This window comes from Plectrocnemia conspersa, unplaced genomic scaffold (assembly GCF_051122295.1).
Source record: "Plectrocnemia conspersa isolate PC_06_02 unplaced genomic scaffold, ASM5112229v1 ptg000012l, whole genome shotgun sequence".
Taxonomy (NCBI): Eukaryota; Metazoa; Arthropoda; class Insecta; order Trichoptera; family Polycentropodidae; genus Plectrocnemia; species Plectrocnemia conspersa.
This window is the reverse complement of record NW_028277176.1, coordinates 7,944,683-7,953,571: the sequence shown is the minus strand read 5'-3', so window position 1 is coordinate 7,953,571 and position 8,889 is coordinate 7,944,683.

Sequence of the window (8,889 nt, the reverse complement as noted above, 5' to 3'; positions counted from 1 at the left end):
TCAGCTGTTATTGAAGAAAATGAAACAAAATGCAGAAAAGTTTTTAATAAATAGATTTTTTTTAATATCTATTTTATTTAACAATTTCTAAATACTGCAAAAAAAAATAAAAACTTCCATTACTGGTATTTTTCTATAAAAATACTAATTATATTATTGTAATTACTTTTTAAGACAACATATTTAAATAAAATATGTAAAAATGCGATTTTCTTAGTCATATGAATAAATTTTAAACACATATGAAGTTATTAAAATTGTTAGAGCCACTTACAAGTCAACAACGATTACCTGCGTACATTAACAAAGCAGAGCGATTTTAATTGAAATTGACGCACTGAGCGTGAGAACAAAACCTTTTACGCATTAAGAGCAATCCATTGGATTATACCGATTGTAACACATTTTTTATTTTCCACCTGACTATAAATCAGTATAAAAGTTAAAAGCATCCATCGGAAATGCCTTGACAAAGGACACGCGAGGAACGCGAGGTTAATGGCCGATCCAAACCTGTTCAAACGGACATACGCAATACAAAACTTCAGTAATAAACCGGCTAATTTAAATCACCGTAATGTCAAAAAATTGGGCGAGCCCTAAGCCTCCCTCAGACTGGCGATGTCTAATAAAACATATAGATAGAGCCAAAAACAAAAATAAAATAAGTAGCCGCTTCCCTCTTCACGTCGACCCTAGTCCAGCTCAACATCTGGAATTTAGAGTTCAACCTGCTTGGAATATGACTCGGACAGAAATAAAGGATTCCACATATGCATTATCAAAATTATACAACTTAGCATGAATTTGATTAAAATTGTAAATAAATCATCAACTAAAATACCTTGCCTTATATTATATAATAAAAAAACTGACACATAGGCCAGGACAGCAATATTCTGCTTTTTCAGCGTACTAAAAAACTAAAACATAATAATCAGGTGTGACCCGGTTTTCAACCAAAAATAGTAAAAGGCAGTTTCAGACAGTCCTTAGCCTAAACCTTGTCACATTTTCTATTCATTTAACAAGAAACTACTACACCTAATTTGTTTATCAGAAAAAAAAATATTTTTGAGCATAAAATAACGTATACATATATACACTTGCATATGTAAATATTTATAAAATTTATCTACAACTGTAAGCACGCAATTATCTCGAAGGGCTACTGATACTTGGAAGATAATACGAAGACTTTACGCACAATTTCTACAGCGCAAATGTAGTTAACGTGTCTGAGGTGCATCTCAAATAAAGACAACATTTTATATCCACTTTTATGCTCACGACACTAGTTTTCAATGAGAATTTTCATATAGACGCTAATTTTAATAAATTTTATGGGAGAACAATGTTATCGCACTATCAAAAAAGTCTATTTACGATTTAAAAATACACTTGAGTGCATCTTTTCTCATGATTTAATTTATTATCATAAAAATAAATATTTTGTGTACTCCATAATAACGTTGAACACATTTTTTAATTAGAAATGGATAAAGATGTGGTTAACCTTTCTGCTAAATTAATTCTAATCTATTATTCTCAAAACTGAATAATTATATGCTTTTATAATTAACAATTTAATTACTTATACATTTTTTGATTTTTATATTTAATATCACAGATATTTTAGGCATTATCATTTAGTTTATAGTGATAGAAAATCATTACATAATAATAATAAATGTTGATAAACTTTTTTATTAAAATCAAATTCAGGTTTTGTATGTCCGTAACATTCTTAATATTTTCAATAAAACAACTCAATTTTCTGTAAAATTATAAATTAAAGGTTAATTATCTATGTGGGTCTGACATTTTCATGATCTTTTCTGCATTGGAATTTTCACATACACATTTTTAGTGATGTATTTTTAGCAATTTTGATTTATATTAGTAGCAACATATTTATAATATTTACCGGATAAAAATTTACATAAGCCAAACATCAATGCTATGTTTATTTACATCGAGGTGTGGTCCATTGCCGTCAATTGTGCGACTATGATGACTTCTAGATTATTCGATTAAGATAAATATGTAGAATGTGTTTTTTTTTGCATTTCTTTTTAATACATTATACAAAAAGATAATACCAGTACCATCAATACAAGTTGGCCCTGATACTGCACCACAGACAGGCTTATTGTTTGAAACGAATTAATTTTTATCAATGCTCGCCTACGTACAACTTCCATTGTGCTGCCTTCTTTTCATACAACTACTCCGCCTTAATTGTTAATTTTCACGCATATTTCTGTGCAGTCACGGTGAACTTTTCGATTTTTTTCGTTTATTACATACAAATGCCGCCCGCGGATCGTAATCTTACCAAATCGCATAATTGCGCGAGATGGAGATTGGAAAAATTTAATTTCAACAAAGTATCATAAGGTTTTAGACAAAAAATAAAATCGGGAATACTGGGTAAACCCGACTTTTTTAGTCTCTAATATGATTTTCAGAAATATATGTAAGCTTTTAGTTCTCTTATTGATTTTTATATGACCCAAAGCTTTTGAATTACATTTTATTATGCAATAAGTATAGATAATTGACTAAATAGCGTAGTCCATAGCGTCTCAGACTAATAACTCTGAGGTTGCGGGTTCGAGACACTCGAATTTTTATTTATAAAAATGCGCTATTATTAAAAAAACAGCCCCAGCTGCAATGACATCTATCAATTATAAATTGTAAAGCACGTAATAATTTATATTTAATAATATAGATATCACCAATTCCCAGACTTTCAATCTTGTTGTTAATATTTAATTATATGTATTCATTATGTCTGATTGACATACTCAGTTAGTATAGATTTGCATGTTGTAACGCATTGGGCTTACACCTGTCAGGTTACAACAAAAGATTTATTAAAAAATAAATAAATATATACACATTTGGAAATAGGGGTGGTGCTTTCACTCTTTCCTCTCTCGAATATCTGACTAATGCCACGAATCAGGGCAGAAGTAGGGTATGTTGCTGTTTGTTATTTTTATAAAAATAATCCTTTAGCGTAAGTACTATTTTACAAACAGCTAAAGATTTAGCAGCTCTGTCACCGGGCACTTATAGTTCGGTATTTGCTAGACACATTTTAGCGACCTTGTTTATTTGTGTAGGTACTGACTGTCTTTAATTTAGTTCCATTTGAAAAATGCATTTTCAAGTGGCCCTAATCCGTGCAAATCTCCAATCGTCACGTGCGCTTGTATAGCGCCAGTGAGATTAATCAAGTCACTAATAACTAAAATAATTTAATTTTAATGCGCTGTTAACAAATAAATGTAATATATTAGAATATAATAATATATTCGTAAAGTAATATAAAACCAATATATCTGTGCAGTGAAACCTCGACTTAGAATTATTTCAAAATATGGATATTTTTTTTAATTTGCCTTGTATTGCGTAACTTAAAATAAACTTTATCATTAATTTACGTAGTTTGTATTTACCATTGCGATTTACATTTATCCATTTTATTTTCCCCATTGAAATGAATTAATAGCATTTCAATTCATTTCAATGGGGAAAATTGATCAGACAAGGCACAACTGTATTTAAAAAAGAATAAACAACTAATTATAAGTAAAAAGTGTTATTTTAAGATATTCCCTGTGCCAAAAATATAGAACTTGGTATGCTCTAAAAATAAAACTATTTTAGCAGACATGTTGACGGGTGGCAGCTAAACACAGATTAGGGCGCTGCATTAGTATTTTATTTAAGTTGTAAAATATAATTAATTACATGTTAGAAATTATATGATACGGGAGAACGGCGGACGAGGCGCCGCCGGTTGTCGACTTCCTGTCGAGGTCCGCCAAAGAATGTGTTGCTATACACTACCGTCACGCCAGTGTTAGCGCTCAGTTTTGGCATAGTAAATAAATAGGCCACCACGCTATAAACAATACTCAGGAAAGACTTAATATCAAACATTATTCTTATTGATATATAAGAGAAAAAATATTCAATACCAACCATTGACAAAATTTACAGCTGCATAATATATAATAATAATTTATGGAATTTCTTTAAAAACAGAGTGTTTTTATCTTTATTACTCTGTTTTTTAGATATTATTTGTTATTTTATTGACTGCTATAAATAGCATGAAGATAGAAAAATAAATTTCGCAAAACTAAAAAGGGGAACAGTAGAGTTGTATTTAATAACGAGGTACATCCGAGAAATAATGACTACCTACATTGTTGCAATACATAAAAACTTAAGAAACATAATAAAAACAATACAAAACTGCGTTGATGTTGTTTTTAGAAATAAAAATATAAAATATTTTACCCAAAATATGAACTATGGTTGGAAGTTTCTGAATCATTTGAAAAATGAATAATATAAAAACGGACAAATATATTTGATATTTGAGTCTTATGTGCAACCAAAAATGAGAGTTCCTGGAAATACGATGATTCAAAATTTATAAGGCAAACTAATTATTAATAAAAAAAAATGTGAACCGGGATTCTCACGCAAAAAAGCAAATTAATTATCATACTACAAACAAGTCACGAATGATTTATGTAAAAATTTGTTCTTACAAATAGAAGTAAATATAAAGTCTAACAAATAGAATAAAATATAATATATAATGGGTTAGATTTTTAGTAAAAAATTAGATCACACTCACAATTGAGACAGGAGCAGCCGATTTCTCCGAAGTTTACACTACGACACTGAATACTTGATGTCTGCCTGTCTTCTGCGCTATCCCATAATTCTTTGACGTCTATAAGAATCATTTAGTACAACAGTAGGCCCTTTAGACTTCTACCAAACCTTTGTTTCTGAAATTTGAATTATTACACAATTTATTGAAATATTGATGATTTTTCTCCGCATTTAATAGTGACGCAATGTCTATACCAATAACTTTCATTAGACTCAAGTATCCCAAGTGTCCTCTATACAGACGATTCTTAAAATATTATAATCTTACGTGCGTATGTGGATTGCCTTGGGCGCAGTGCTTAGAAAATGATTCACAACAGATATTATTGTTCTCGAATACGTTTTGTTTACCGAATCGTCTTCTTTTTGGCCCCGTAGGTATTTCCAATTGATTCATCGCAATGAATACATATTTGTATAACATTATTGCTCAGGTAAGTCCTCCGATAATAATTTATGGACATTATTTGACCTCATGCATATAAGAAATTATATCAAGAATATATGAAAAGCTTATGACCTTTACTCTCCGTGAACTAGTTTTCATAAGCAAAACTGGTTAGACCTCCTGTATTAATTATAAAATAATAACATCCAGTACCAAATCTCAAATGAAGATCTGCGAATTATTTTTTCTTAAATTTAATCGAACGCGTGCTAATAGTTGTATTTATAACTATGCATAATTTATTTTAGAGCGTGATAGTTTAAGATGGATCATCTTTAAAAAAAAGCGGTCCAATTTAATACCCCTACAAACTAATTAGCGATTCGTAATGATGTATTAATTACTAGCAGTAAAAACGTGTTGGTAGTTTAGAATAAACAAAAAGAAAGTCGTATTTTTTAAGTATGTTATTATGATATTTAAAGTGGTAGTCTTCGTTGGATTTCCACTTTTTTTAACAGTCAGACAGAACATGTGTAATTTTGACATATTATATAAATATAATGCACTCTATGATGCAATCGATAAAAGCTACACATTAATTTTGTATGTTGAAAAACGTCAAGCAAAAGCCAGAATTTTATCCTTTGACCTGATGCAAATAAACTAAGATATGTTTAAATTTATATGGGCTGTATTTGGCAAATTTATTATAATAAAAGAGTATAATACTTTTATTTTGGATTCTGATGTAAATATTAAACTTTAGAGTAATTTATTACATATTTATATATAGAGCCAACACATCGAATATTATTTATAATTTTTACTTTAAATTTATACATATACATAGACTTACATACGTCCCGGTTTCACAAAATTTCAGAGAAGACCTTCTTTTTATTTTAATTGTCCCGATTTAGAACTTGATGGTAAGCCTGTAATACATACATATGTAGCAGTAAATAATAATATAATATAATATAACAATAACATACTTTTTACTTGGTATACACAATGTAAAGTGCAACAAGTCGGTTAATAGCACATAAAAGATCTAGATTTGAATCTCATATGGACCTCAGTGTTTTATATTTCTATTGTGTCTGGGAGATTAATGTTAGGATATAATTTTAATTCAGATTAATCACCTTTTCACAAATCTGTTTTTTTTAGATTTTCCTAATCTTTCCTAATTAATAATATATTTTAGATCGTGCATAGTGATATCTTCAGATCTGTAAAATTGTTTATAATTAATAATACAGAGTTCACTGATTTACAGACCTTGATTATCGTCACTGCATATTTATCGTCACTGCATATTAGTTGTTGATTGTGTTTAGTCCGTTGTAATCCATTCAGTCATGTTACAATGAAAGATTTACAATAAATAAATATCACCTTGGTAACAAAAAATAACATTTAATAAAAAAATTGTAACAACTGAATATTTTACTTTGAAGCTGAAGATTATTTGAAAAAAGACAAATGTTATTATTATACTTTTTAAAGTAATATTTTGAAAGTTTGCTCCTATTTTAAATACTTATAATTAAAAAGTATAAATAGCAAAATACAATAATTTCGTTGTAACTATTTTTAATTACTCTAAGCTGAACATAACTAATAAATAAAAAGTTAAGCATATTTATCACTAGCTTGAAATTTCTTTAAAAAATCTTTGTTATTTTTAATCGCATTGAAACATTCACTACAGATCATATGTTATTCATTATTGAGAATATCCTTTGACAAAACGCATAAATAGAAAATTATTTTTCGTTATGTTTTTCCAAAATAACTCTAACGTCATTTAATTTGAGTAAATTAACTAAAATTCCTGGTTGAATTAATGGAGGGTTGACGAAACTTCCACTCTTGCCGTGTTTGAAAATATTTTTTGACACTCCTATGTCAAATGTGTTGAAAGATTTCCCTCTAACATCCCATTTGTTCTTGCTATTTTTTCGATTAAAAATCGGTTTGTTTCAGCAAATTTAAAATGCTATTATAAAGTTTGGTAAAAACATTTCTGTACACTATTTTTCCAGTTAAATACAGAGACGTCTCTCCCCAAAATATGATTCGTCTTATGTTCCTTAAAAATGTTTATTTACTCCTCTGGATTTACTGATACCTTTGATTTTTTTCAATTTTTTACACTCCAGTAGATTTTATTTTTCTCTATAATTTGGCATTAATAACTTGAAAATGTCAACAAGTGGACCTATCTGGTCTTGATACTAGGCATCACAAGTATTCTGTGAAGCCAGCAGGAAATAGTTAAGGAAAACGGGTGTTGAATAACCTTTTAAAACCAGTTCAATGACTCAAACACTCTTAGTTGTATGACTTGAACCGTATAAATATGGATATATTTATAAATTAGGGCCATTAAAGCCTCTATTTCAATATGTAGGACATCATCTGTAACTTCAAGACTTCCGTTTAATACTTAAATTAGTATTGCAGTTATCACAACAAAATCCTATATTTTTTTTGTTATTTTCGAGTTGTAAGGCCCAAGGGGTGCGACTTCGCAGTCAGAGATAGACGTTGAAAACTGGTCATAATTTATTTGTATTACATATGTTGCAACATACTATGTGGGCAAGCATTGTTTTTCTATGAGTGCTGGTGGAGAAGCTGGCGGAGGGATGATGTCCAGTGGGTGACCCTCTAAATTTTTGAAAAATATGTTATAAAAATTTAATAACAATTTTAAATGACAATAGCATCTAAGTGTAAACTGTATTTTAGCACTAAATATAAAAAGTATTTATATTCAAATTGAACTGCTAAATGATGATTTTGTATGCATGAATTTTTTTAAATAATTCATATGCTTAATTTGTATATTGCTATACATAAATATGCATATTATGTATATCAATGTAGTAGATATCACACCATGATGGTCAAAGACCTGTCAGCTAGTAGAAAGGTTGATGACACCCCGACGATACCGATACTCGTTTCGGTTCGATTCTGAAATTCGGCTTGTGAATATATTAAGAGTGGCCGACTGCGATATGAATAAGTCCAAGGTCGCTTCCTAACGAAGCGAGGTAGCCTCAGAAGCGAATCGGAAAAGTTCGTGAGAATTGTGCCTTTTCTGTGGTATAAAATATGATAAAATGCGGCCGGTCCTTTTGAAAATTGTGCGACCTCCAAACCCCATGCATGACCCGGTCGAAACGATTGAGAATCTTTTGTGATTTATGTCGATTAAAATTATGTGTATTTTTCGTTGTGCAACTGTTTTTTTCGGATAGACTAGCACTAATAAGTATAATAAAGCACGGTTTGGTGTAACCTAGAGGATATTCTATGAGCTAATACAGAGTTTCTCATCTTATTTTATTATAAATTCAATTTTAATTGATCGATTGACAAAAATATGTAATAAAGGAAGCACTTGATTTACTACTAACATCTATTATATCAAATTAAATGTGTATTTAATCCTATGTCTTGAATTAAATTTTCCATAGATATACTTTAGGACCATGCTTAAAACTAATACGCACTCTGATATAAATATGTTTAAATTAAATAGCATTTATTCTAAATTTTCTCTTTAGAACATATCACCTCATTTTTTATATTGAATTCCATACCTTGCAAATTTTGCCTTCTTATCAATGGTTGAACATGACGCAGGATATCGTGACGAATAAGGGAAAGCATATTCACATTATTTTTAAATAATATCCTGTCCCAGAAACCGTTTTAAATTATTATGTTTCTTTATATAAAATAAAAGATAATATACATATTATAAAGATATT